Below are 9806 nucleotides of genomic sequence, written 5' to 3' on the forward strand. Positions count from 1 at the left end.
AAGGCTATTTATTTTAAGCCTGAGTTTGCTTCCGTCTAATATACCTAGACCCAATGTCAAAACAGGTTGAAAGGTGGAGAAATAACTAATTTGTCTATATGAGAACAAATGACAAGTGCAACTAATCTGTGTAGTGTTTTGCTCAGAATTTTGTAGATGGTGTAGACATGACTACACACTCATAACTCATTTTATTCATTGATTCCTACTTGATGCTTCCATTGAAATTAAATGCCTAGGGACCTTAATCTGGATAATTAACAGCCTACAGGAAAAGAAGTGCTCATATTGTGATAAGAAGAAAAATTCTATAAATACTATAATATTCTAAAATTCTACATATCTGAAATTCCCTAACCTTGGAGACATCATCCAATAAATTCCTTCTATATGTGGTCAGTTAACACGGGCTTTTTTACAAGATTTACTAACTGGCATTGAAAACCCTCTTAGAATTCTTACCCTGGAGCTGGCTGTGGCCTAGGCATGTTTATTCATTCAAAAAATAGTTATCGGGTACTCACGTGCCAAGCACTGTTCTAGGTGCTGAAAGTACATTGATGAAATTACAGACTCTCTGTCTACATGGTGCTTACATTCTTGCGGTTTCCATAGCTTAACTTATCCAGTAGGATTTGGAACATCTTCCAGCTTTGTCTCATGCAGAGGAAGACTTGAAACATCCTTCATCTCATTCATTCATTGGTTATGGTTTATTGCTTCTTTACCCCCAACAGAATGGACATGAGGACAGGGGCATATCTACCACGTTCATACTGTATCCAGTGCCTCAAAAAGTGTCTCAACAATAAGAGACATGAAATAAATATTTATTTGTATTGATTTATTATTTATTTGAATGAATAAATATCTCAAAATTCTTCCATATGATGCTCTGTCCTGATGCTACCGAGAATATAGTTATATTCTACCAGGAATGCCCTTTCCTATTCCCCTTTATCTGTCTAAATAATTGTATTCACCACCCAAAACTGCTCAGATATTTCATTTTCTAAGAAGTGTTCCCGAGGCTATGTCTGACTCACATGTTCCCCTAATGTGCTCCCAAACATTGTTTGCAAAACTTTATTACAGTATTTATTAGATTGCATTTCAATAAGCAGCCCAGTTATCAATATCCCTGAAGTAGAATGAAGGTTCTTTGGAGTCATGGGAGAAATAGATAAATATCAATTCCTTTAGTATTTTAACATACCTCAGAATATAGCAGAAGTGCACACCAAGGGCATGGCAGATTGGGTTAGTGACTGGAGCGTGCCGTTAACATCCATGACTTAGGAAGCAGCAACCTTTGCTGTGGTTGGAGGCGATCACCAGTATTCCATAGACGAGGAGACTTCAAGAGCAATTAGAGTGAAGAGAGAATCCCAAAGCTGGGAGGAAAGGCCAGCCAGGAACCGGAGGGTTGATCAGCCATTAGGCAAAAGACAAATCAGAAATTTTGTGGGTGGAGCAGGTCAGGAATCCAATACGGGAGCCAAGTATCACCAGAGTCAAGAACAGTTTAGTCAGAGAAGAATCTGGGAAAAGCTGATCCAACCCCAGCTGCTCTTACAGGTGCCTTTTATTAGCACATTTACCCTGATGGATTGATTGTCCTGATTCCCTTATAACAGGAGGCATCACAAGCTCCCTTTCTGAAGTCTCTCGGATTAGCTCCCTGTCACGTTTCCCTTTCTTATTTTCTTTTTTCCCCTCCAAAGCCCTTCAGGAACGTGTTCACATTTTTATCTAGCTTTTAATAAGGCTGACTGACCTCTTGCTTTATATCTATGTAGATATTTTCTCCAAAAATCAATGGACACCACATCACATGTTTGGTCGTCCCCAGTCCACATACTTTGGTGCCTCACCCATAGGAAGTTTAATTATTATAACTATTATCATCAGGGGCAAAAAAAAAAGAAGTGAAGATCCTATATAACAACACACTGAACTCAAATATTTAAGCTACTGCTCTGCTTCTCAAAGCATTTGGTGTCTTATTTAAGGAGATGAAGCATTCCTACAAAAATATAAGTTAAAAAAAAGGTAGTATAAAGTAAATGACAAACGAATAATCTAGGACATGTATGTAAGGGCTTGGTAAAAGATGAAATTATAATGGCTTCAAGGCAAACCTGGAAAGCTGCAGAGAAGAGGTGGCACTTAAGTTCAATCTTTATTATTGGCCCAGATTGATAAAATGCAGACACTGGCAAATGACATAAAGCAAGGGTGGAGCTGTGAATGGTAGGTCTGGGGGACAAAGAAACAGCAAGAGCATTCAAGAGGAAGTTTCATGAAAGATTTTCATGCCAAGTGAAGCTGGAGAGGAAAACACAGAGCCTACGTTGGATGTGACCTCACATCCCAGATTAAAGGGTTTGAAGCGACACGTGATGCAGGAAGTGTCTACTGAATGCATATGTGAATGAACCTTAAAGTGTTTCCTAGGACAGAAATGTAATAATATGCCTCCCAAGATACTTGGTGACACCCTGCCATGAGTTAATACATCTTGCAGAGCGGGTTGAGAGATCTTATACGCTCCAGAGGTTTCCGATTTTTCTTAAAATAAAATTCATTTATGGTTTCCGGGCAGCAATTTGAGGATCAGCCCTCTCCCCACAACAAATGTGCTTGCAAACCAAATGGAAGAAGAAAACAACATCATATTGAATTTCTTCTTTTGCTTTAAAAAAAAAAAAAAAGATATTTCAAGGTAAATTGAGTACAGGTCAAGTAAAGTTGGATGCTTCAGGTCATGGACATTCCATTTTTTATATAGACCGTGATAATAACGCTATAGAGTGAGCACAGAGACGATGCAGTGTGCCCCCAACTTTGCATACATTCACAAAGAAATTGAAAGTGCTTCCAGGTGTGCATAATTCTGCACCTCAAGTCAAATACAGTAGATGGAAATTTGTTCGGCTTCCTCTGTCAAATGTCTAAAACACATGAAGGAAATGTGTAAAGGAAAACAAACGATTCCAGTTTCAACATTCTTTTAATTATATCTCAGTTTCAATCTTGGCTTTGCTCAAACGTAGAAACAATCCTAAGGGCTCATCTCTGATCCTTTCGGTGGATAAAATGACCGCATGTGATTTTTTATCCTTGACTCAAAAATGTCAGTCCTGGAAATCCACAGTATTTATCACCATGAACACCATTTAACTGTGGCAGTACCCAAAGGAACTCTGCACAGCCATACGTGAATACAGCTGAAGGAACTTAATTAATCTTGCTGTCACTTCCATGATGCTTTTCATCAGTTTTGCTGCTATCTGATCAAATGGACTTCTCCGTATTGGAAACGGCTACCCACAGCCTCTTGGAAAAGCATTTTCAAAAGGTAAACAAAGGCTCACCTTTGTGGTAGGGAGCTTTGATGCAGACAGACATTATTGTTGCTACTGTAACATGGAAGTAACCCTCACATTTCCTATTTACGATTACAAAATCACAGAAAACATAAATATCTATTCTGTTCCCAACCGCGAAACTGCTTTAAAATCTATACACAGAATACGTATTTGAAATAAAAGGTCATGTTTTTCTTTCTATTCTTTTCATGAATAGTGATGCTTAATTCATTATCATGAACTGTACTAACAAAATACAGTATAGAACATAATGCATAACAAATCTAGACGTTTCACCGACCACCGGTAAGCAGATGAAAGTTGGGTTTAACTGATACAGCAAAGCAAGTGATCATTCAATGACAGTACCGGCCCTCACTGTCAGTCATATTTTGGAAAGATTGGTTTAATACGTGTATATTTTAAGTATAATTTTACTTATATGCTGTTTTTGCATTGTTTTCTCAATGCTGGCCATAATTTAATTTACTAAAAAGAAATTGGAATGATTTTGTAAAATGTCATCGCCTTTTGGCCATATGAAAGTCAACTCAGTCCTGTGGGATAGCCACAGAGAACCAGAAAAGCAACTCACCAGTAGCTCAACATGGGCCATTCCCATTTTGGGTAGAGCTGGCCTGAGCAACTAATAGGATGCTGTTGACATGACCAAGGTGTGACTTTCAAGATGAGGTCATAAAAGGCAAAGCGGCTTTGGTTTCTTTCTCTTGGATCACATCCTCTAGGAGAGGGGACTTGCCCTGCTATGAGGACGCTCAGTAAACCCTACAAAGAGGGACACATGACAAGGGACTGAGATTTCCAGCATTTCTCCTAGCATCAAGTTGCCAGGCATGTGAGTAAGCCACCTTGGAAGTAGATTCTTCAACTTGGGTCAAGCTTTCAGATACCTGCAGCTATAACCGACATTTTAAATGCAACTCACGAAAGACCCCAAGTCAGAACCACCTAACTGAGAAACTCCCAAATTCCTGACCCAGAGACAGTGTGAGAGATGATAACACTTATTATTGTTCTAAGCTTCTAAGTTTGGGATTTTAAAAAATATGTCAATAGATGCATCATGCAGCTTTATAGTCTAGTTGTAACAGTGGGACGTTACAAGATTAATTAAAATGATGCCAGTGTGATATAGAGCTCAGCTGAGATAGACATAGGGCCTTGGAGAGGTATGTATCCCTTTGGGTTTTGGTTTCTTAATGCGTGAAATGATGGAGTGGGAATGAGTGAGGGTCACCAATGCAAGTCTCTGGATAGACGTGAGGAACGTATTGATAATATAATTGCATGGGGTGAGCTAGATGTCTGTTTATAGAGACTGTTAGAGCCTTTGGAGGATTGACAGTGTGTGTCAACGAGTGCCCATTATTTTGCTTCAACTGACCAGAAGCCATGAGGGAATTCGGACCCAATGTTGCTAGATTCTTCCATTTCTCCCCCACCAAGTTTTTACTTTCTATGAAGAAAACAGTATCCACTTGTTAAAATCTTTCATGGAACTTCAATTTGAAGCCACATTGTTTTAAAATTATGACTTTTTTGTTTTGTTTTATTTTAATTATTTATTGGCATATAGTTGCTTTACAATGTTGTGTTACTCTACAATGTTGTGTTACTTTCTGCTCTACAGCAAAGTGAGTCAGCCACATGTATACATATATCCCTTCCCTCACAGATTTCCTTCCCATTGAGGTCACCACAGAGCACTGAGTAGAGTTCCCTGTGCTATATAGTAGGTTCTCACTAGTTATCTATTTTATACATAGTAGTGTATATATGTCAATCCCAATCTCCCAATTCATCCCACCCCCTCTCCCCCCTTTGTTCTCTATGTCTATTTCTGCTTTGCAAGTAGGTTCATCTGTACCATTTTCCTAGATTCCACATATATGTGTTAATATACAATATTTGTTTTTCTCTTTCTGACTTACTTCACCCTGTATGACCGTCTTTAGGTCCATCCTTGTCTCTGCAAATGACCCAATTTCGTTCCTTCTTATGAAACATTTTCTTTTTCCCTTCTTTTGCATTTTCCGATATCTTTAGGATTTTATTCAAGGGTCTCTGCTACTGCATTCAGCTGTTCCAAACTGTTCTCCCCTTCCACCACTCTCTCTACCCTTCTCGATCTCGTGATCAAATTTCTACCTTTATCTACCAACTCATATTCCTCTCTGTCTGGTATCACCATCTCCCCTGCATCTGGCAGGCCCTTCTTCATACCTTGTTAACCTACTGAAATGCTGCTCATCTTTTTTTTTTTTTTTTCATTGAGATGTAATTGACATAACATTATATTAGTTCAGGTGTACAACATAGTGGTTTGATATTTGTATATATTGTGAGATGACCACCACAATAAATCTAGTTAATATCTGTCACCATATATAGTTACAGAATCTTTTTTTCTTGTAATGAGAACTTTTAAAAAAAATTTATTGGATTATAGTTGATTTAAATGTTGTGTTAGTTTCTGCTGTATAGCAAAAGTGAATCAGTTATACATACACATATATCTACTCTTTTTTAGATCTATTCCCATATAGGTTATTACAGAGTATTGAGTATAGTTCCCTGCACTGTACAGTAGGTCCTTGTTGTTTATCTATTTTATATACAGTAGTGTGCGTACATTAATCCCAAACTCCTGAGTTATCCCCGCCACCCCCCAGCCCACGTTTCCCCTTTGGTAACCATAAGTTTGTTTTCGATTATCTGTCATCCTTAATCGTTTTCTTTCTTTGTTTGTTTGGTTTATAGGAGAGATTTATCTGAAGAAATATTATGAAATATAAAACAACATAAACCCTTAATCTCCACTCCTACAGTGGTAGATTTGATATAATACATAATAAAAAAAACTTTAAAAATCCAAAATGCACAAAGTACTGCACAGTTTGATCACTAAGTCATTAATTGACCAGCAAGGATGAGCCTTCTCTAGGATGGTTGCCAAGTTCATAATTAGTGACTAACTTTTTTTATGCCTTGAGAGAAACGTGATTTATCCCTTGATAAAGTTCCTTGGTATGTCTTCCTGTTTATAATGTGAAATCTCATTTGGAAGAATTAATATGTCTCGTTTATTTTATTGCCACTGAGTGCTCTTATAATGCCTGCCCATGACACACCTCCCAGATCTCCCTAAAACGAGAATTGTTGCTCAGCTGCTAGGAATGCTTCAGACAGAAGGCTTTCACCTGCCAGCCTCTTTAGGTGTTATCTCAGATGCTGGGAGCTGCGTTGCTAAGCTTTCTCCCCCTGTGGTGGACCACATCAGTGATCAATGTGGAAATAAACATCCTGGCCATCTCAGACCAATTTGGGACAATTTGGTGGAGTTGGGCCATTTAATTGCTAGAGCATCCAAAGCTGTCTTTGGACGTGCATCCCAGCTCAACTTCTTTTTCTCTCTAGTCGAATTCCTCTTCTCCCTCCCACAGAGCCAAGCCAGAGTGCTCCCAGATAAACACTCTACCTGCTAACCTTCATCTCTGTCTGTTTCCCAGAGAACCCATCCTGTGACACTGTCATTGAGGAAGTACTCAATATATACTTGGTGGTATAAATTTAAGTCCCAAGTACCTAAAGGCAAGCAAGACTAATTTCCCAAAGAAGACAGTATGCTGATGCCCCAAGAAGCCCTTGAAATTACTGGATAATTGAGAAAGAAAACCCACCTTTTCTCCAGAGACTTGTTGATTTAGGAATTAATGTGAAGAAAGGAAAGCTCAGAATTTAAATGAATGCCCTGGTCCGTGTACTCTGTCTGAGTAATAGTGATGGCTCAGAGCTGTCAGGTCTGCCAGGAGATATTCAATCATGATGCTCTCCTCTTTCTTTTCAAGAAAGGTAATCACTCAGCATTTTATCTTTTCTAGAAGGTGTCATTATTTTTAAAAGACAATAAAAGTTTCACAAGGGTTTCTAGGTAGTGGAAAGTTTTCTCTTCACCTTCAATAAAAAGGAACAAGAAAAAAAAAAACTAGAGGAGAAAAAGACCCTAATTAATCTGAGCATGAAGAAATCCATTAGCTTTAAGGAACTTGCATAATTTTGAAGTATAAAATTGCTTGGGAGATCCTTTTAAAGTGAGTAATTTATCATGCACTTTAGTATCTAAAATATACATCACATATTTTTGAAAATAAGGTTGCATTAGTTAAATAACCAGACCAGTTTTTCTGGAGGGGAAAAAAACAAAAAATATATATATATTTCACCTTAGTAAAAGCTGTTTGGAGAGTCTGCTCTAAAGAAACTGTCAGCAATAAGACCCCCTGAACCTCTGATGGGCAGAAAGAGAGGTTGGAGAGGACTCTGGAGAACATGACGTCTACGTTGAAGAGTATGGAGAATTACAAATTAAAGAAAAATAAAGGACAAGTATCCCAGGCATAGTTCACAGCAGGTGCAAAGGCCCAGAAGAAAAAAGGAGCATGGGGACAGGAGGTAAGAGAGGCAGAGGAAAGTGGTACAGAATGAGGGACGGCAGGTACCCTGGAGGCAGTCATGACCCTGTGGCAAGGATGCAGAAAACCACAAAGCGTTTAATCAGGAAAGGGATGGACTGTATGCTTATTGATTCAATAGGTACTAGAATAGTGACCTACTATGTATTGCGTGGAAATAAAGCACTCATATAACTGTGCGACTCTGAGATCAGCATATGCAGAAATGCCCTAAATCTCTGACGTAATTCCCGCTTTTCCTTGCTTGGGTTTTCTGTCTACATGTCATCCAATGAAACGTAGTAGACAAGGAAAAAAAAAAAAAAAAAGACGTTTTGCATGGCTGGGCTTGTGTAGTTGAGAATCACCAATTCAGCCAGTTTCAGGGTAAGTCAGCTTTTTCAGCTGTCACGGGAGCTGAGCATTGAACACAAGAATGAAAACTGAACGGTTGATTGTTTGACAATTGACCCAGATGAGCCTTCAGATGATGGAGTCAGTGTGTGGGCTAGATGGGAGTCTGTAATATAATTACCTATCGTATATGCATAATGTATACATGTATATGTGATACGCGGAAGAATATAGAAAAAGTGAAACTTTGAGGTGTATACCACAAGTTTTTATGTTTATCTGCCAGTTGTAGTATAATTCTACATCTCTGGCTCACATGCCCCATTTGTAAAATTGTTTACTCCTCTCCTGCCTTCAAATTTCCTAAGTAACATCTCTCACATTATGGGTGACCCTGTTTTTGAAGATCCTCAAACAATAAAGAGTATTCTGAGACTGTCATGACCTATGGTGGCCTCAAGGATCTGCAGTGGCCACGAGTGTCTTGTTTCTTCCATAAAGTTTCAAAAACGAGTGTCTGTCTAATCACAGTAGTATTTTCAAAAGATCAGCAGGTTATTGCATTTATTTCTGAGAAATAAAGGCAGTCATTTCCTAAATGTTATGTATATATAGCAGCTACACAATATATATATATGTAATGTGAGTATGTGAGATTTCACTGTCTTAACTTTCCTAGAGATATAAGCAAGGCGTCAATCTTGATGGGAAATATAGGGAATTTGGACATATTTCAAGGTGGTTGCCAAGCCATCCTCCTCTCTGGGGAAGTTCCTTTTCCATATGAAATATGCAGGTCTTACTCACCCCTGGACGTGACTGATTTGATTACGGTGGTCTCTGAATAGGATTTTCTGAGACCTATGACTTGTACGGCTCAGCTTGAAAAAATGAACCAAGACAATCCTGTTTGTTCTTGAAAACAAACTAAGAGATGGAGAAGGAACTTGTCAATTGGTGATGGACCCTGGAACTAGGAGTTCATATAAACTTAGGCCTTACGGAGTCCAGTGCAAGGTGGATAAGCCCAGGAAGGTAGAAAAGAGGGGAAGAGGCAGAGAGACAGAAAGAGAGCAGGCAAGCTGTATGTTGGATGGAAAGAGAGGCTCATTCTTATAGGGTAGGATTTGGTTATTCAATGGTTTCTTCTCACGGGCACCTTTCAAATGATTTCATTTTTCGCCTTGAGGTAACTTTAATAAGTCTCTGTTCCTCCAATAGTAATAATCTCTTATCACTCCCTTAGTTAATTGGAAGAGATTCCGGAGACTGACACTAGGGGGCGTCATGGTCAAGTTCTGTACTCTAGCCTTTTGACTATTTCTCCCAAAGAAGAGAAAATGGCAGCATCGCGAAGAAGAGAAACACAGTGGTCTAGAAAAGAAGGAAAGCAACAGTCAGGCTGGAGGGAATCAAGGGTATTCAGGAAGTGAACTAAGAGTGGTTATGGGATGATAATAATGGTTTCTAGAAAAATGACAATAGCTTCTAGGTCTCCAGAACAAAGAGCTATTCTCTTCCAACCTTTATTTTCCACCAACATTTTGTGAAGATGTGCTTGTGAACAATAAGAGTAAAGGCTTTTGACTCCTAGGGTTGATACGTAGCC

The sequence above is a fragment of the Delphinus delphis genome, chromosome 4 (genome assembly GCF_949987515.2).
Source record: "Delphinus delphis chromosome 4, mDelDel1.2, whole genome shotgun sequence".
NCBI lineage: Eukaryota > Metazoa > Chordata > Mammalia > Artiodactyla > Delphinidae > Delphinus > Delphinus delphis.